The following is a 20,571-nucleotide window of genomic DNA, read 5'->3' on the forward strand; positions in this document are numbered from 1 at the left end:
ATGTACTGTAACATTTTTCTTTATTTACTTTATGTTTTGTACCTAAAGTTTGTACCTAGGTACTTTGTACTTCAGATGGTGCCATGTGTTGACAACTTTGTACACTTTTCACTGTACTCCTGTTCTTTTGTAACTTGAATACACATGACAATAAACCTAATTCTAAGTACCAGGGAGGGGGGCAACATCATATACACACAAGATATGGCTTAAATTGTTGTGATTGCAAGGTACATACATAATACCACTCTTTTCACATGACTACACAGAGATCTACCCCATTCTACACAGAGTAGGATTCTATTCAGTCAATTGAGTTGAAGTGACTGTATTTGGAAAGAAAGAAAGAATTGCATTTAAAGCTGTGTAACCAGTGAAGTACTTTTGGAAGTTTTATCGTTGTTGTGGTGTATGAAATTTAGTGATGTTAATTCAGCGACAAACAGGACAGGAGAACTCCTCTGCTCCACTTTTGAATACTGGGATCCTTAACATCCACCTGACTAAGTAGATGGAATTGGTTTCACATCTCATCTGAAAGGCATAACGCTTCAATGTCCAATGAGAATGCCTCAATGCTCCCTCCCTGCCACCCAGAATACAGATAACTAAAATTTCAAAAAGGAAGGCATTCCCATTTCAAAGACACTTTTATGCTTTTATAATTTATACTGAAGTCATGTAATTGGATTACTTGTAAGACATGGTGCTATGATTCTCTTTCTAATTGTTGGCCATAAGCAGTAGGTGTGCCTCTTTAAATTTGACCTTGGAATGGGAATAAGTGTTCACTACATTCCACGATAAATAAATTACAATTCATGAAACATCAATGACAGGGTCAATGGTATTGAACCTTGAGGGTGGTGGGAGAAAGAGTGTGTGTGTGTGCACGAGTGTGTGTGGGGGGGGAGGGGAGAGTGTGTGTGTGTGTGTGTAGGGGGGGAGAGTGTGTGTGGGAGGGGGAGAGTGTGTGTGTGGGAGGGGGAGAGTGTGTGTGTGTGTGGGGGGAGGGGAGAGTGTGTGTGTGGGGGGAGGAGAGAGAGTGTGTGGGGGGAGGGGAGAGTGTGGGGGGGAGGGGAGAGTGTGTGTGGGGGGGAGGGGAGAGTGTGTGTGTGTGTTGGGGTGAGAGTGTATGTGTGTGTGGGGTGTGTGTGTGTGTGTGTGTGTTGGGGGAGAGTGTGTATGGGGGGAGGGGAGAGTGTGTGTGGGGGGGAGTAGGGGAGAGTGTGTGGTGGGGGGTAGGGAGAGTGTGTGTGTGTGTGTGTTGGGGGGAGAGTGTGTATGGGGTTGGGGGGAGAGTGTGTATGGGGGAGGGGAGAGTGTGTGTATGGGGGAGGGGAGAGTGTGTGTATGGGGGAGGGGAGAGTGTGTGTGGGGGGGAGGGGAGAGTGTGTGTGTGGGGGGGTAGGGAGAGTGTGTGTGTGTGTGTGTTGGGGGGGAGAGTGTGTGTGGGGGGGTAGGGGAGAGTGTGTGTGTGGGGGGGTAGGGGAGAGTGTGTGTTGTGGGGGGAGTGTTTGTGTGTGTTGTGGGGGGGAGTGTTTGTGTGTTTTGGGGGGAGAGTGTGTGTTGTGGGGGGAGTGTGTGTGTGTGTTGGGGGGGAGAGTGTGTGTGTGGGGGGGGGAGGGGAGAGTGTGTGTGGGGGGGAGGAGAGAGTGTGTGGGGGGAGGGGAGAGTGTGTGGGGGGAGGGGAGAGTGTGGGGGGGAGGGGAGAGTGTGTGTGGGGGGGTAGGGGAGAGTGTGTGTGTTGGGGGGTGTGTGTGTGTGTTGGGGTGTGTGTGTGTGTTGGGGGGAGACTGTGTATGGGGGGGAGGGGAGAGTGTGTATGGGGGGGAGGGGAGAGTGTGTGTGGGGGGGTAGGGGAGAGTGTGTGGTGGGGGGTAGGGGAGAGTGTGTGTTGGGGGTAGGGGAGAGTGTGTGTGGGGGGTAGGGAGAGTGTGTGTGTTAGTGTGTGTTGGGGGGAGAGTGTGTTGGGGGGAGAGTGTGTATGGGGGGAGGGGAGAGTGTGTGTATGGGGGGAGGGGAGAGTGTGTGTATGGGGGAGGGGAGAGTGTGTGTGGTGGGGAGGGGAGTGTGTGTGTGGGGGGGGAGGGGAGTGTGTGTGTGTGGGGGCGAGGGGAGAGTGTATGTGTGGTGGGGTAGGGAGAGTGTGTGTGTGTGTTGGGGGGGAGAGTGTGTGTGTGTGGGGGGTAGGGGAGAGTGTGTGTTGTGGGGGGGTAGGGGAGAGTGTGTGTTGTGGGGGGGAGTGTTTGCGTGTGTTGTGGGGGGGAGTGTTTGTGTGTGTTGGGGTGGGGAGTGTGTGTGTGTTGGGGGGAGAGTGTGTGTGTGTGTGTTGCGTGGGAGAGTGTGTGTGTGTGTGTGTTGGGGGGAGAGTGTAGGGGGGGAGAGTGTGTGTGTGGGGGGAGGGGAAAGTGTGTGGGGGGAGGGGAGAGTGTGTGTGTGGGGGGGGAGGGGAGAGTGTGTGTGGGGGGAGAGAGTGTGTGTGGGGGGGGAGAGTGTGTGTGGGGGGGAGAGTGTGTGTGGGGGGGAGGGGAGAGTGTGTGGGGGGGGAGAGTGTGTGTGGGGGGGAGAGTGTGTGTGGGGGGGAGGGGAGAGTGTGTGTGGGGGGGAGAGTGTGTGTGGGGGGGAGGGGAGAGTGTGTGTGGGGGGAAAGTGTGTGTGTGTGGGGAGGGGAGAGTGTGTGTGGAGGGGGAGAGTGTGTGTGGAGGGGGAGATTGTGTGTGGGGGGAGGGGAAAGTGTGTGTGTGTGGGGGGAGGGGAAAGTGTGTGTGTGTGGGGGGAGGGGAAAGTGTGTGTTGGGGGGAGAGTGTGTGTGTGTTGGGGGGAGAGTGTGTGTGTGTGTTGGGGGGAGAGAGTGTGTGTGTGTGTTGGGGGGGGAGAGTGTGTGTGTTGGGGGGAAGAGTGTGTGTGTGTTGGGGGGAAGAGAGTGTGTGTGTTGGGGGGAAGAGTGTGTGTAGGGGGGAGGGGAAAGTGTGTGTAGGGGGGTAGGGGAGAGTGTGTGTGTGTGTGTTGTGGGGGGGAGTGTTTGTGTGTGTTGTGGGGGGGAGTGTTTGTGTGTGTTGTGGGGGGGAGAGTGTGTGTGGGGGGTAGAGAGAGTGTGTGTGTGTGTGGGGGGGGAGGGGAGAGTGTGGGGGGGGAGAGTGTGTATGGGGGGAGGGTGTGTGTGTGGGGTGGTGGGGAAAGTGTGTGTGGGGGGGAGAGTGTGTGTGTGTGGGTGGAGGGGAGAGTGTGTGTGTGTGGGTGGAGGGGAGAGTGTGTGTGGGGGTGGAGGGGAGAGTGTGTGTTTGTGAGGGGGAGAGTGTGTGTGTAGGGGGGAGAGTGTGCGTGTGTGGGGGGGGAAGAGTGTGTGTGTGGTTCTTAATAATCTTTATTGAACAGATTGTATAATTTTATTGTCAGGTCATTAATTATTCATATTCCTGTAACAATGTCTGTATTACAGGTAACATGGAACAAATAATCAGCATTTACTGATATGTGTTTCAAAGAAATGCAATATGTTGATGGCCCAGTTGTTTTTTATAGAATGAAATGACTGTTTAAAGATATTATCTTCACTCTTGCTTCCTTCATCCTGTTATTAATTTTTATATTCATACGTTTGATGTACCAGAGGGTGTGTCTTATCTAATTAATTAAATCACTTTTATTCTTAATTAGTGTGCCTGATGATTAACCAATTGATCTGTTCTGCTGCTTGAATCTCTTTATTGAATTATGAAATTGAATATTTAATATCGAATGTTAAAATACATGTAAGACCCTGTTTTATTTAGCTCTCCTGATGTGCGGTTCTGATGTCACTATACAGAAAAGCAGCCAGTCATATTGAACATTCACAGAGACAGCAAAGCAGGAAATTAAAAGCAGAGCTGATCATCACTTTTAATTTAAATCCTTTGATAGTGAAAAATAAAGGACTGGATTAATGCAGAAGTCATTTTATGATAAGTAAACCATTACATTTATGCTTGATCAGAATAGGAGAATCAACAAATCATAATCTTTGAATATAAAATTGGCATTTCAGAGCCAGCGAGGTTGTCTTGTAGAAATTATAAAACTATCATGGTGTTAAAAGATCCATTTGCATCTCATTCAATGAGATTAAAAACCTTTCAATAGTTCTTGAAGTGTTGTCAACAGTGTAAATGCAAATTTCTTAATGGATTGATTAGTTGCTTAAGGATGCTATTGTTAGACAAGCAGGAATTCCTGAAGAAGGGTTATCCCCGAAACATCAACCCTTCCCCCTCCTGAGGCTGCCTGGCTTGCTGTGTTCTTGCAAACCTCCTGCCTGTCTAGATTAGATTTACAGTGTGGAAACAGGCCCTTCGGCCCAACAAGTCCACACCGACCCGCCGAAGCGCAACCCACCCATACCCCTACATTTACCCCTTACCTAACACTATGGGCAATTTAGCATGGCCAATTCACCTGACCCGCACATCTTTGTGACTGTGGGAGGAAACCGGAGCACCCGGAGGAAACCCACGCAGACACGGGGAGAATGTGCAAACTCCACACAGTCAGTCGCCTGAGTCGGGAATTGAACCCGGGTCTACAGGCGCTGTGAGGCAGCAGTGCTAACCACTGCGTCTACTTTGGATTCCAGTTTTTTTGTTTTTAAGCATTTCATTCTTGACAAGTTGTAACCTCAGGCCCGAACCCTCAGAACAGCAGTGACAGCAACTTTGGATTTCTGCGTTTCTCAAACACATGCAGTTTCCTCGCCTTTCCAATGCAGTGAAAACAGTGATTGCCACAGGAACTAACCAAGACTGTTGGAAGTCCCCAGTCTGTGGAGCTGCACATGAATTTATTAACTTGGAGCTGAGGTCAATGACCAGGATTTGAGGGATGGAGAGAAAAACGTAAAAAAAGTAAAAACTATTTTAATTTGTTTTTGTGGGACATAGACCTTTCAATCAATCTTGATTTGGATGTTAAAAAATACCATTTCCATGGAATAAGTGATAATACAGCATTTACACAATGTTTTTAAACCATGCCAGTAAGTATCACTGCAATATACATGAAGCTCTCCTTGTGAGCCAGTCCAAGATTTACAAAGTATTTTTAAATGTCCCTCAAACTTGGCAAATAATATTGCAAAGTCTAAATCGATACTCATATTATAGGGGAGAATACAGATGTATGAGCTAAAGTGTAAGGGACATATTCGTTGTGTTTAGATTGCTTGAGGTGTGTGTGTCTTACATAAATAACCAAAACTTAACTAGATATCTCATTGTGGCACTTAGCCTGAGCTGAAATCAGCTTGAACCATATCCTTGCTATAATGACATGACTTTTACTTTCAGAAAGGGTAAGGTTGTATGTTCCTATGCATTTGAGAACAACCAGTTAGTCAAGGCGTTGAATATAAGAGCAGGGGAGTGAGGATGAAGGTATATATAACATTAGTTTGGCCTGAGCTAGAGTACTGTGTGCAGCTCTCATTGCTGCACTATAGGAAGGGTGTGCTTGCACTAGATAGGGTGCAGAGGAGATTCAAAAGAATGTTGTCTGGATTGGAGCAATTCAGCCATGAAGAGAGACTGGGTAGGCTGGGATTTGTTTAGAACAGGGAAGATTAAGGGGGAGCTGAAAATGTGTTGCTGGAAAAGCGCAGCAGGTCAGGCAGCATCTAAGGAGAAGGAGAATCGATGTTTCAGGCATGAGCCCTTCTTCAGATTCTCCTGCTCCTTGGATGCTGCCTGACCTGCTACGCTTTTCCAGCAACACATTTTCAGCTCTGATCTCCAGCATCTGCAGTCCTCACTTTCTTCTAGAAGACTGAGGGGGAGGTGGGCCTGACTGAGGTATGCAAAATTAGAAGCAACATTCCCTCTATGCTGTGCTGCAGCACGTGCACTCAAGTAACCCTGATGCTCCACAAACCTCGATTGGCAGTGGCACACTGAGTGCAGCACTGACTTCCCATTCCAGATCTCACTGCCTTGGAGGCCTGTAAGAGGGAACACTGATTCGGAGTGATGTAGACAGGGTAGAGAGTAGAAATCTTATCTTCCTTAGTTAGAGGTGGTCAATAAACGGGTGGCACAGCTTGAAGATGAGGAGCAGCAGACAATTTAGTGGGGATTTTAGGAATTTTCATTACACCCAGAGGGGATACAGGTATCTGGAATTTGCTGTTTAAAAAAGGCGGTAGGGGAGCAGCGCTGAAAATGTGTTGCTGGAAAAGCGCAGCAGGTCAGGCAGCATCCAAGGAACAGGAGATTTGACGTTTCGGGCATAAGCCCTTCTTCAGGAATGAGGAAAGTGTGTCCAGCAGGCTAAGATAAAAGGTCGGGAGGAGGGACTTGGGGGAGGGGCGTTGGAGATGCGATAGGTGGAAGGAGGTCAAGGTGAGCGTGATAGGCCGGAGTGGGGTGGGGGCGGAGAGGTCAGGAAGAAGATTGCAGGTTAGGAAGGCAGTAGGGGAGCAGCCCCAAGATATTTGAACAGTTTTTAGATAGGCACTTGAAATGTTGTAGCTTACAAGTCTGTGGGCTAAATGCTAGAAAATGAGATGAGGATAGGTAGTTCCTTGGTGAATGGCACAATCATGATGGGATGAAGGTGCTCTTTCCATACTGTAAAAAAACTCTATGTCTGTTTGAGTAAGCCTGAAACCTTGAGAGAACCCAGAAGTGAATGAAGGAAATGGAAACCATCTCTACATGATGGCCATAACGTGGTTTACAAAAGATCTGTCTGGCCATTTTCAATCAGTACGGACAATCATTGCCAGAAATTTCAACTTAGGAAGCCAAATCAAACGGGAATGCAGTAGAAAGTTCTGCTTTGTAAATCCAGTGAAAAGTTTGACCATCATTTGGCGTAAACTGGGATTAATAGTTTTAGTGACAATGTCTGTTTGATTTTAGGGAACAGCAAAGGTTTTTTTTGTTGTGTCTAACTTGTGCTGTATTTGCTAAAGCTTTACAGTGCACTGGAAGCTTTACTCTGCACTAAATCTTGCCTTATCTGCTCTACTTGATGCCTTAGTGCTGAAATAGTGAGCGAATGTGACTCTGAATTACTGATAGGATGAACAGACAATCAGAACTTGCTTTCAAAGAATTACCACTCTCTCCCTGTAAAAAAAACTTTGGAGGCTGAGGATCAGTTGGACATTTCAAAACTGAAGTTGTTGGATCAGGCACAACCTAATTGAATGCTGGGATAGTTCTGAAGGACTGAATGGCCTCACGTACTTCTGTGTTTTACAAAGGTTGATGTGACTTTCTTTCTCACTCCTCCTCCTCACATTTGGAATCCCTACAATGTAGAAGCAGACAATTCAGCTTATCGAGTCCACATTGACCTCCTGAAGAACATGCCACCCAGATCCACAACCTCATCCTTGTAACCCTGCATTTCCCATGGCTAATCCACCTAGCCTGGACACAACAGGCAATTTAGCATAGTCAATCCACCTAACCTACGCATCTTTGGACTGTGGAAGGAAGCCAGAGCACCTGGAGGAAGCCCACGCAGACGCAGAGAGAATGTACAAACTCCACACAGACAGTCACCTGAGCCTGGAATTGAACCCAGGTCCCAGGCACTGTGAGGCAGCAGCACTAACCACTAAGTCGCCGTGCCACCCCTGCCATGGGATATGTATTAGATCATCTATTTACCTTCTACATTTTACAATTTTCCATGGGATGAATAAAGCAGCAGGCTGAAACCATCATCTGTGAGACAGAGTTCAGATGCAAAAAGGATGTACGTGTAGTGTGTGTGTGTATGTGTGCTTGTGTCCTTGGTGCTCCGACTAACAGTGTACCTATTTGGAGGTTGGAGAGATTCAGTGAGGATTGGACTGCAGACAGTGTGAGATGCTCAGCTGCCACCCCACATCACTGGATCTTGTGACACAGAGTTTAAAACTTCAAAGATAAAAATCCTTTCTAAAAATGATGCCAGCCACGAACCTGGAGAGAGTTTTTGGTATCAGATTGATTTTGTGAGTTGTTGATAAATAATTACTGTGCATTGGTGAGGAAGACTTTTATCTTCAGCTGACAAGTGGAGCGCATCTTAGTAAATCCCTTTCACCTCCTCCCCAAAGAATCCACTCTGACGGATTGGTTTGGCAGCATTATTATTAATTACTGCTCCACGTTTCAGTTCTGTGTGGTGCACTTGAAAAGAAATGGTTTATAAATATCAAACGATACACACAAAAGAGGCCTGTAATTAGCCCGTTCACTGGGGAATTACTCGGGATGCTTATAGTCTTTAGTCTTTCAATGGCTACTGTGCAGAATCTGAATGCAAACACAGAGGTGAATGGGCAGGAAGAGGAGTGGAGAAGGCTGGCAAAGCATAAATCAGCATCAGCTGTTTTATCTATTGCTTGGTGATGAATAAGCCCTTTTGTTACATCACTTCACAAAAAAAAAAGCCTCTTTTAAATCCACACCACATGATGTCCAACTTAGTTTCCAGATGGCCTATTCACTGAAGACTTTGGTTTCAATATGAAATCCACATGATAGGTAGTGTCATTGGAGAGAGGGTCAAGGGGAGTTTTTGAAAGTTAACTGCATGGAGTATGATGGTGCTGGACAACAGGATGACCGAATGTCTTGCACGCTTCATTAACACATTTAAGTCATTTTCCTAAAACAAGATTGGGGAACCAATTTAAAAGTCCTGGCATGCTCAAAGCTCAGGAAACTAGGGAGTGTAAAGGCATCAGCTCCAAACAGGAAGTACTTTCCATAGGTTCCTGGTGGGTCCGCAAGGAGTGGACTCCTTGAGGAAGCTTTCAGACTCCTCTTTCCCTGAATGCTATCTTTCTCTCTCTCTCACCTTTCCCCAACTGTGTACTATTTCATAAATCCCCATTTCCAAGTGGGTGTCAGTGTAGAGTTTCATTTTTAATTTTTTGAATACTTTCGAATACTTTACTAGCTAGCTTTCTTTCGTACATTTTATGGACCTTTTTTTTAAAAGTCATTCTTTATCAGTTCTTAAAATCAGTTTTAACTTTCTGACAGCTGATGCTAAACAGAATTGTGAAGTTCTTTTATTTTAACATCATCATTATCTTTTTTTATTTAGGCATAGATGATGTATCATTTTCATAGTGTCATTCTTTCTCACTTGGGACAAATCCTTGCTAACAGTCATTAAATACTTGTTTGTAAATGTCTGTCACTGTATCTTCAGAGTCTTACCTTTTGGCTTAGTTTCCCAGTGCACTTTAGCCAACTCTGCCTTTACAATCGCCGTTACTATTTATATGTGAAACACTTACTCCAGCTGGACAGGCCATTGGTCAGAATCTGGAGCATTGTGTACTGTTTTGATCATCCTACTTAGGAAAGGCATAATTATGTTTGAAGTAGTTCAGAGAAGGTTCACTAGCAACAGAAACAGAAACTGCTGGAAAAGCTCAAAATGTCTGACATCATCTGTGGAGAGAAATCAGAGCTAACGTTTCAGGTACAATGACCCTTCCTCAGAACTCAGAAAGTTCATTAGGCTCATTCCTGGGACGAAGGGGCTATCTAATGAGGAAAGGATGAGGAGGTTCTACGTATATTCTTTGGTGTTTAGAAGAATGAGAGATAATTATATTGAAACATTAAGATTCTGAAGTGACTTGACAAGGTCACTTGAGAATTTATTTCTCCTTGCGAGACAAGTCCAAGGTCAGATGGCGCCATTTTAAAAGTAAGATCTTCCATTTTAAGACTGAGGTGAGAAGGATTTTCCTATTTAATAGGATTATTAACCTGTGGAATTTGTTTTCATAAAGAGCAATGAAGGGCAGACATTGAGTGTATTCATGGCCCCATTACCTGTCATTCAGCCAATTTCTGCCAATCCACCACCAAACCGTTACCACCCGACACCTGGAGGAGGAATGTCTCATATTCCGCCTTGGGACCCTGCAACCACATGGGATAAATGTGGATTTTAACAGCTTCGTCATAACCCTTCTCCTACATTATCCCAGTCCCAAGCCTCCAACTCGGCACCGCCCTCCGGACCTGTCCGTCACTGCCACTTCTGACCTATCACCTTCTCCCTACCATCATCCACCTATCACTTTCCCAGCTACCTCCCCCCCCAACTCCATCCCCCTCCCATTTATCTCTCAGCCCTCACCCACAAGACTCATTCGTGATGAAGGGCTTACGCCCGAAACGTCAATTTTCCTGCTCCTCGGATACTGCCTGACCTGTTGTGCTTTTCCAGCGTCACACTCTCGACTCTGATCTCCAGCATCTGCAGTCCTCACTTTCACCCAATCTCCTATCCCTACTACCACTGTCTCCTTTATTTCATGAACTTTGCTGACCAGCATGTTCTTTACCATATGGCTTTTGGAACTCCACATGTACCCCATCAATAATATGATACTCATCAACATGTTACAACAACTTAACAAATCCTTTATAGCTGACTTCAATTAACCTGCATTTGTCTAAGTGTCTATTCATTTTATCCTGAGTTATAACTTCTAAATGCTTTTCCAACACTGATGTCGAGCTGATCGGCCTGTAGTTACTGGTCTTAACCTTACAACTGTTATGAAACAAGGGTGTAAGATTTAACATTCACTGGTACTCTGGCATAACCCCTGTATTAAAGAAAGATTGAAAGTTTATGGCCAGAATCTTGCTGATATTTGCAGTCTGAACTCTCTTAGTATCCTTGGACGTGTCTCATTTAGCCCTGGTGCCTTTCCAAGAATAGGCACAGCCAACCTATCCAATGCAGTGGATTTGGATAGGCTCAGGCTTGGAGGATTGAAGGGCCTGTTCCTGGGCTGTAAGTTTTCTTTGTTCTTTGTTCTTTGCTCTTTGTTCTAATACATCTTTCTAACTTTATATGTAATTTCAAGAGATGGGAACTCTAGTGGTCAATGGGTGATGTAAAAGGGAAAAGAAACTGGAAGGTAGGAAGAGAACTGGGAATGTTTTGAAAAGGAGGAGTGGGAAATCATGTCTCACAAATTTGATTGACTTTTTTGAAGAAGTAGCAAAGAGGATTGATGAAGGCAGAGTGATAGATGTGATCTATTAGGACTTCAGTAAGGTGTTTGACAAGGTTCCTCATGGGAGGCTGGTTAGCAAGGTTAGATCTCATGGAATACAGGGAGAACTAGCCATTTGGATACAGAACTGGCTCAAAGGTAGAAGACAAAGGGTGATGATGGAGGGTTGTTTTTCAGACTGGAGGCCTGTGACTAATCCTTGAGTACCACAAGGATCGGTGCTGGGTCCATTACTTTTCATCATTTATATCGTGATTTGGATGTGAGCATAAGAGGTGTAGTTAGTAACTTTGCAGATGACACCAAAATTGGAGGTATAGTAGACAGTGAAGAAGGTTCCTTCAGATTACAACTGGATCTTGATGAGGTGGACCAATGGGTTGAGAAATGGCAGATGGAATTTAATTTAGATAAATGTGAGGTGCTGCATTTGGGAAAGCAAATCTTAGCAGGACTTATACACTTAATGGTAAGATCCTGGGGAGTGTTGCTGAACAAAGAGACCTTGGAGTGCAGGTTCATAGCTCCTTGAAAGTGGAGTCGCAGGTAAATAAGATAGTGAAGAAGGTGTTTGGTATAGAATCATAGAGTCATAGAGATGAATAACATGGAAACAGACCCATCGGTACAACCTGTCCATGCCGACCAGATATCCCAACCCAATCTAGTTCCACCTGTCAGCACCCAACCCACATCTCTCCAAATCCTTCTTATTCATATACCTATCCAAATGCCTCTTAAATGTTGCAATTGTACCAGCCTCCACCACTTCCTCTGGCAGCTCATTCCATACACGTACCACCCTCAGCGTGAAAAAGTTGCCCCTGAGGTCTCTTTTATATCTTTTCCCTCTCACCCTAAACCTGTGGAGGGCTCAATCCTAACACAGAATTTATAGCAAAAATTTACAGTGTGATGTAACTGAAATTATACATTGAAAAATTGATTGTCTGTTAAGCCTTTCATCTGTTAGAATACAGTGATAGTTTCACTTCATTCATGTGTAAATCACAAAACCTTTCTTTAAAAAAGTTGCATTCTGAGGTCAGCTGTTAACAATGGTGATAACTGGACAATATGTTGAAGGTGTTAGCCCCCTGTGTTCTCTGTCTATGTTTAGATTGATTTTAATCTAAAAAGTGAGATAATGGAGTTTTACATAAATTCATGCAGCTTTTGAGCTCAGAGTTCTACATGAATGCATGCAGTTTTTGAGCAATGTACAATGTAACCTTGCAAGTACAAATTCACTCCACAAATTATATGTGTGCATGTGGGTCTTTGTCTGTCTGTGTGTGTGTGTGTGTGTGTGTGTGTCTGTCTGTCTGTCTGGGTTGCGGGTTGTGAGTGTGAGAAAGTGTATGTGTGTGTGTGTGTGTGTGTGTGTGTAGTGAGTGCAGAGTCTTAAGTCTGTGAGGAGGTGCATGTGTGAGTGTGGGAGTGTGTGTCTGTAAGGGTGTGTGGGTGTCTGTGTGCGTATCTGTGTGTATGTGTGTCCGTGTGTATGTGTGCATAGGAGTGCCTGTTAGTGTGAGAATGTATGTGTGTAGGAGTATTTGTCTGTGTGTATAATGCAATGGTGGTCACCTGTAATGTGACATAAACCCAACTTCCCGGTTGAGGCCCTCCCTATGGGTACCGAACTTAGCTAACAGCCTCTGCTCGGCTACTTTTCTGTGCTGCCTGTCCTGAAGTCCACCTTGGAGGATGATCATTCGAAGGTCCAAGGCTGAATGTTCTGGACCACCGAAGTGTTCCCTAACTGGGAGGGTACCCTCCTGTCTGTTGATTGTTGTGCAGTGCCCATTCATCCATTGTCATAGCCTTTGCTCGGTTTCCCCAATGTATCATGCCTCCGGGCATCATTGCCTGCAACGTATAAGATAGACAACTTTGGCTGAGTCACACGAGTACCTGCCACATACATGGTGGAAGGTGTCCCCATGCATAATGGTGGTATCTATGTCCACATTCTGACACGTCTTGCAGCATAGACCTGATGAAGGAGCGTCGCTCCAAAAGCTAGTGTGCTTCCAATTAAACCTGTTGGACTATAACCTGGTGTTGTGTGATGTTTAACTTTGTAAGGATTGAATGAAGCTTTGAGTTTCTACTGAAAAGCTTCTCCTCACTGGCAGTAAAGAGTAAAGAGACATTTGAATACCAGGGACCAATCTGTATCCTACTAAAACCAGAACACGTATAAAAGCCATCATTCAGAAAGCAGAAAAAGGGCATTTGATCCAATGCTGGAGAAACTTATAACTAACATCAGTACTTCACATCAGTGAAAATAGATAAGTCCCATGGGCCTGATGGCATTTATCCTAGGATTCTCTGGGAAGTAAGGGAGGAGATTGCAGAGCCATTGGCCTTGATTTTTATGTCCTCATTGTCTACAGGAATAGTGCCAGAAGACTGGAGGATAGCAAATGTGGTTCCCTTGTTCAAGAAGGGGAGTAGGGATAACCCTAGTAACTATAGGCTGGTGAGTCTCACTTCTGTTGTGGGCAAAGTCTTAGAGAGAATTGTAAGGCTTAGGATTTATGAACATCTGGATAGGAATAATGTGATCAAGGATAGTCAGCATGGTTTTGTGAAGGGCAGGTTATGCCTCACAAACCTGATTGAATTCTTTGAGAAGGTGACTAAGGAGGTGGACGAGGGTAAAGCGGTAGATGTGGTGTATATGGATTTTAGTAAGGCGTTTGATAAGGTTCACCATGGTAGGCTACTGCAAAAAATACGGAGGTATGGCATTGAGGGTGAGTTGGAGGTTTGGATTAGGAATTGGCTGGCTGGAAGAAGACAGAGGGTAGTAGTTGATGGTAAAGGTTCATCTTGGAGTGCAGTTACTAGCGGTGTTCCGCAAGGATCTGTTTTGGGACCATTGCTGTTTGTCATTTTTATAAATGACCTGGAGGAGGGGCTAGAAGGTTGAGTGAGCAGGTTTGCGGATGATACCAAAGTCGGTGGAGTTGTTGACAGTGAGGAAGGATGTGGCCGGTTACAGCGGGACATAGATAAGCTGCAGAGCTGGGCATAAAGGTGGCAAATGGAGTTCAATGTAGGTAAGAGTGAAGTGATTCATTTTGGTAAAAGTAACAAGAAGATGGGGTACTGGGCTAATGGTCGGATACTTGGTAGTGTGGATGAGCAGAGGGATCTTGGTGTCCATGTACACAGATCTCTGAAAGTTGCCATCCAGGTAAATAGTGTTGTGCAGAAGGCATATGGCGTACTGGCTTTTATTGGTAGAGGAATTGAGTTCCGGAGTCCTGAGGTCATGTTGCAGTTGTATAAGACTCTGGTGCGGCCACATCTGGAGTATTGTATGCAGTTTTGGTCGCCATACTATCGGAAGGATGTGGAGGCACTGGAACGGGTGCAGAGGAGGTTTACCAGGATGTTGCCTGTTATGGTAGGAAAGGCTGAGGCACTTGGGGCTGTTTTCATTGGAGAAAAGAAGGTTTAGGGGTGACTTGATAGAGGTGTACAAGATGATTAGGGGTTTAGATAGGGTTGACCATGAGAACCTTTTTCCACGTATGGAGTCAGCTATTACGAGGGGACATAGCTTTAAATTAAGGGGTGGTAGGTATAGGACTGATGTTTGGGGTAGATTCTTTACTCAGCGAGTCGTGAGTTCATGGAATGCCCTGCCAGTAGCAGTGGTGGACTCTCCCTCTTGATGGGCATTTAAACGGGCATTGGATAGGCATATGGAGGATTGTGGGCTGGTGTAGGTTAGGTGGGCTTGGATCGGCGCAATGTCGAGGGGCAAAGGGCCTGTATTGCGCTGCATTTTTCTATGTTCTATGTTCCACAATATCTCTCCTTCACTTTTTAGTGGTCCAACTCTCCTTTGGCAGACCCTCAAGTCTGAGGATGACCTGATTAGTCCTATCTGCACTTTCACTCTTTGTACATGTTCAAATGTTAATAAAAGGTCGAATGACTTCCATTCACAATGCCAGCTGTCTGTGTCCATGGGTATTCTATCCATTTTACATCTGAAGAATATGCACTGATCTGTCATCTCAGCTGCATTCATTTCTCAGGTCCTAATGAATTGCATAGTTTCTACGATTTTTTTGTTCAAATTTGAAAGTGTTGGTGTCTGCATTTTTTTTTATGTGCATGAACATTGATTGACCAGGAATTAACAAATCACCTAGAACACTTTGACATCTTTCTTCCTCACAAAATCCTCTCCAGCAATGCAGAATTCTCAAACATTCCTCAGAACGGACAGTCACCCTGTTTTCTTGTGAAGGGATTTGAAGAAATCTGCTTGATCTGAAAGGCAACTAGGGAGAGCTCTAACCTCCCAATTCCTATGATTAAAATACTTCAAAAAGGCAACATAATGTGCTCAGTGCTTTAATCAGTAGCAGTAATGACATGCCCTCAACATGACTTCAGTGACTATTCCCTAGTCAGCAGTGATCATCCATTATACATGCAGCAAATTAATGGGATTGTTGCTCTGAAGAACCAAGGAGAGTGTGTTGCGGAGAACAATTAATTCCGCGCTCTTTGGTCTGTTGGAAACATGATCTCTGAGTGCACCTGACCCTGATGCAACAGGTCGTGTCCAAAGGTCATGACACCAAAATCTTTGGAGGTCAAATATCTTGAGGGAGTGTAATTCAATCTTATCTATTATCCTTGTCAATTCCAAGGCATTGCAGATAGAATGTAGGGGATGGGCTAGTAAGAGCAATCTTCAGATGAAGGTGAGTTAAAGGGCAAGATGCTAACTAAAGCAATGGCTCAAATGATCATAATTTAATCCTCTTTTTAAAGCGGGTCCTCTGTCCTTAATTTTAAACCTGTTTTTTAAACATCCTATATTCACATTTCCCAAAGAAATTGCATATGTAACGTACCCCCTGTAACTGTACCTACTCTACGTAGTGGCATGAGTGATGGAAATGTGACAAGTTTACATTGATGTGCATTGTAAATTGAGGCAACAAAGACCCTTTGAGAAAACAAAGTTAATAATCAGACCAGAGGGGTTACAGAGGATGTTTAACAGACTTCCCAGGAGTGGAGAATTTGAGCTATGAGGAATGATTGGATAGGCTGGCAATGTTTTCTTTGGAACAGAACAGCCTGAGGTAGATTTAATTGAGATGTCTAAAATTGTGAATCGACAAGCTGGTGTGTTTCAGGAAGGATCTGTTTCCTTAGCAGAGAGTCGATAATGAGGAAATATAAATTTAAAATAATAGGTAGAAAGATTTGAGGGAGTTGAATTTTATTTTAATGTGAGTGTTGTGAACATCTTGGAATTCACAACCTGAACAAATAGTAAATCTCTTTCCATTTAATTTGTATGTACATGCCATACCAGAGCCAAAGTTAAAAGTAGAAAGGCTGGAGAACTTTTTTTCACAACTGGCAGAGACACGATTGATAAAATGGCCTCCTTCTGTGCTTTAAATTTCAATGTTTCTCTGTAATATTTATTTTGGAAATGGCCTTTTTAGAGTTGGTCATTAGGCCCCTCTTAAACAAGCATCAAGAGCTGGTCATTATCAATGCAAATGGTCATAACCTAGGTCTTAACGAGTGTCTTAAATGAAAAAAATGTGGTAAGGTAGTGGAGAGGTTTAGGGAGGGAATTCTGGAGCTTGGAACCTTGATAGCTGGAGGCACAATGGCGGAGTGATTAAAATTGGGGATGTTGAAGGGAGCGGAATTACAGTACTCTCAGAGGTTCGCAGTATCGGAGGAGATTATAGTTATAGGGCCGGGTAAAGCCATGGTGGGAATTGAAAGCAAGCATGAGAACTTTTTGATGTCAAAGGATTGCTGAATTGGAAGCCAATGCTGTTCTATGAGTCTTGGGTAAAGGATGAATAGTGCTCATACAGGCTAAGGTGTGGATAGCAAAATGATAGATGGGGGTCATATTCAACATTCTGGAAACTTGACAGGCTAGCCAGCAGTGCATCGGAATAAACATATGTGGGAGCACTGATGTGGGTTAAACAGAGGCAGAGATAGAATTCAATGGCATTAAGGAAGCAGAAATAATACTGTTGGAGTCAGAATCTCATTTTGCGACTAAAAATGACACCAAGCCGGTGAACAGTCTGATTCAGTGTGAGGGAGAAGGATGGAATCACTGGATAAAGAGTATAGTTAGTAGTGGAGACAGAATAAGCTTTCATTTTCCCTGTGGTTAGTTGAAAGATTGTCCTGATTATCCAGCATTTATTCTTAAATAAGCACTTTTCACTTTCGTGACCCTGGCTTCCCTGCCTGAGTTTCCTAAACTCTTGATGTAGTCAGCAAACTTAATATGTGCCCACTGAAATGGTCATGGAAGAACTGAACAAAATTTACAGTGCTACGAGAAAGCAACTAAAAAAATAATGGAAAGGTTATGCCTGAAACGTTGACTTCTCCATCTCCTGATGCTGCCTGGCTTGCTGTGTTCTTCCAGCTTCCTGCTTGTCTATCTTAATTTCACTATTAGCAACCATTTCCCAGTCTGAAAAGGTTGATAGCAAAACATTTGTCAGTGCTGCACATGGCAAAAACTGCAATATGGCTGCAAAGTATCATGTGGGCTCAAAGGAGCCTTTGAGGAGAGTAAACGATAGATCAGTGTTGAGGGTAAGATGGAGAGATTTCATTCCCCAAAGAGAGAATAAAAGACTAAAGTAATAACGCTTCAAAAAAAAATTACAGGCTTCCCTGTGATCTACTATTAATTACATACCTGAGTAGACTGTTAAATTTGTGAGCGAGGAATTAAACAGCTAATAAATAAAAAGGGAGATTAAAAATTCCTTCCCCAGCTTTTCTTATTAAAGGGAGCACTTAATAGCATTCAGCTAATATAATTTGTTCATACAGCTCCTTTGAATTCTCCTTGTGCTAATGAACTTCGGAATAATGATCCTGGCTTTAATTGCCAGCTTGCGTTGATTCCAGTTCAGTCACAGTTCTGCGCTGGGCCTCCTTACCTACTGACATAACAGGGTTATAAAGAAAGGCTGGATATGCTGGGACATTTTTCACTGAAGCATAGGACATTGAGAGGCGACCTCATAGAAATTTATAAAATAATAGACAGAATTAATGGTACTTGTCATTTCCATAGGATGGGAGATTTCAAGACAAGGGGTCACATTTTAAGGTGAGCGGAGAGACATTTTAAAAAGTCATGAAGGGCAAATTTTTTACAGATGGTGATTTTTGTGTGGATTGAATGTCCTGAGAAAGAGGTGGATGTAGGTACAATTAAAGCTATTTGCATAAGTATGAAGAGGAAAGGTTTGGAGGAGTATGGAACAGGAGCAGTCAAGTGGGACTAATTTAGTTTGGGACTATGTTCAGCATGGACTAGTTGGAAAGAGGGTCTGTTTCCGTCCTGTATGACTCTACGACTCTATGACAGGCAAAATGAGCTGATAGACACTGGTTAGGGTTGGGAGAGGACACCATCCTCTAGGCAGCACTGCCTCCCCTAAGATCTGACAACACTTCAACAAACGATCTTGATGCCTATGTGAAGAATATGGTGGTGGATGTGATGATAATCAGTGGACACAGATGTAAGACAATTGGATAAATAAAGCAAGAGAAGATGATGGCAAGTGTTTTTTTTGTGTGTGGGGAGTTGCTGTGATCTGGAATATGCTGCTGGAAAGGGCAATGGAAGCTGATTCAACAGTAGCTTTCAAAAGGGAACGTACTTGAAGGGGGGATTATGTAGGGTTACAGTGGAAAGAGCAAATCTATGAGCTTCAGGTAAGAGCAACTGGTGCCTGGAAGTTATTCCCCAGTGCTTGTCAGTGCCTTCAACAAAGCAGGATAAACAGCAGCCATAATTAGAGCCAGGAGAAAGTGAGGACTGCAGATGCTGGTGATTGGAGTCGAAAAGTGTGGTGCTGGAAAAGCACAGCCAGTCAGGCAGCATCCGAGGAGCAGGAGTCGACATTTCGAGCATAAGCTCTTCATCAGGATGAAGATAATTAGAACCAAGCCTGTTTGAAATAGATATGAGTTGATTGACCTGCTGTACAAACATCTACACCTCAATCTAAAAGATTAAAGACTTAACCCAGTAATCTAGGTTTGTTCAATATATCGCATCAGTTGTATGACAGTACGATTTTTTGCTATAAATTCTATGTCCTATGATCGTGTCTCACTAGCAACCTGTGAAGGGGAAGCACTCTGAAAGCTTGTACTTCCAAATAAACTTGTTGGACTATAACCTGGTGTTGTGTGATTTTTAACTTTGTTAACCTAAAGATGGCACTTCCAGCAATGCAACTTGTTATCAGTGGTACAATGATGCACCAACACAGAACAATACGAGAATGAGGGGCCAGGGTTCAAATCCCACCTGCTCCAAAGGTGTGTGATAACATCACTAAATTGACTGATATAAAAAGTATCTGGAACAATGTTTGAGTTAGCGGAGGCTTGGGATGGGCTGATGTGACTGAAACCAGAGCTGTGACAGAAAGAATGAAAATGGGACTCAGGATCCATACAGAATGGGAAAAAAAGGAGGCCTGTGGCAGCTGGATATCAGAGTCAAAAAGTGTGATGCTGCAAAAGCGCAGCAGGTCAGGCAGCATCCGAGGAGAAGAAGATTTGGACATACGCCCTTCATTAGGAATGAGGCTTGTGGGCCGGGGGTGCTGAGAGATAAATGGGAGAGGAAGTTAGCTGAGAATGTGATAGGTAGATTAAGGTGGGGTGTGAAAGAGATAGGTTGCAGAGAAGGGTGGAGTGAATAGGAGGGAAGGAAAATGGACAGGTAGGGCAGTTCAAGAGGGTGGTGCCGAGTTGGAGAGTTGGGACTTGGATAAGGTGGGGAGAGGGGCAATGAGGAAACTGGTGAAGTCCACATTGATCCCGTGTGGTTGCAGCGTTCCAAGGTGGAAGATGAAGCTTTCCTCCTCCAGGGTAGTAACGGTTTGGCAATGGAGGAGGCCCAGGACCTGCATGTCCTTGGCAGAGTGGGGAGTTGAAGTGTTCAGCCATGGGGCAATGGGGTTGGTTGGTGTGGGTGCCTCAAAGATGTTCTTTGAAAAGATCCGCAAGTTAGCGCCCTGTCTCCCCGATGTAGAGGAGACCACGTGGGGTGCAACGGATACAGTAGATGATGTGTGTGGAAGCATAAGTAAATTTCTGTTGGATGGGGAAGGATCCTTTGTGATCTTGGATGGAGGTGAGTGGAGTGGTATGGGCACAGCATTTGCACTTCCTGCGGTGGCAGGGGAAGGTGCCAGGAGTGGGGTGAGGGCTGGTGGGGGCCTAGATCTGACAAAGGAATCATGGAGAGAATGGTCTCTCCAAAACTCAGAGAGAGTTGTGGAGGGAAATAGGTGGGGTCTGTTTGCAAGTGGGGGAAGTGGTAGAGGATAATGTGATGTATTTGAAGGTTGGTGAGGTGGAAAGTGTGAATCGGGGGATTCTGTCCTTGTTGCGATTGAAGGGGTGGGGTTCGAGGGCAGAGGTGCAGGAAGTGGAGAAGATGTGCTGGAGGGCATCGTCGATCATGT

The sequence above is a fragment of the Hemiscyllium ocellatum genome, chromosome 7, assembly GCF_020745735.1.
Source record: "Hemiscyllium ocellatum isolate sHemOce1 chromosome 7, sHemOce1.pat.X.cur, whole genome shotgun sequence".
In the NCBI taxonomy this organism is placed as follows: domain Eukaryota; kingdom Metazoa; phylum Chordata; class Chondrichthyes; order Orectolobiformes; family Hemiscylliidae; genus Hemiscyllium; species Hemiscyllium ocellatum.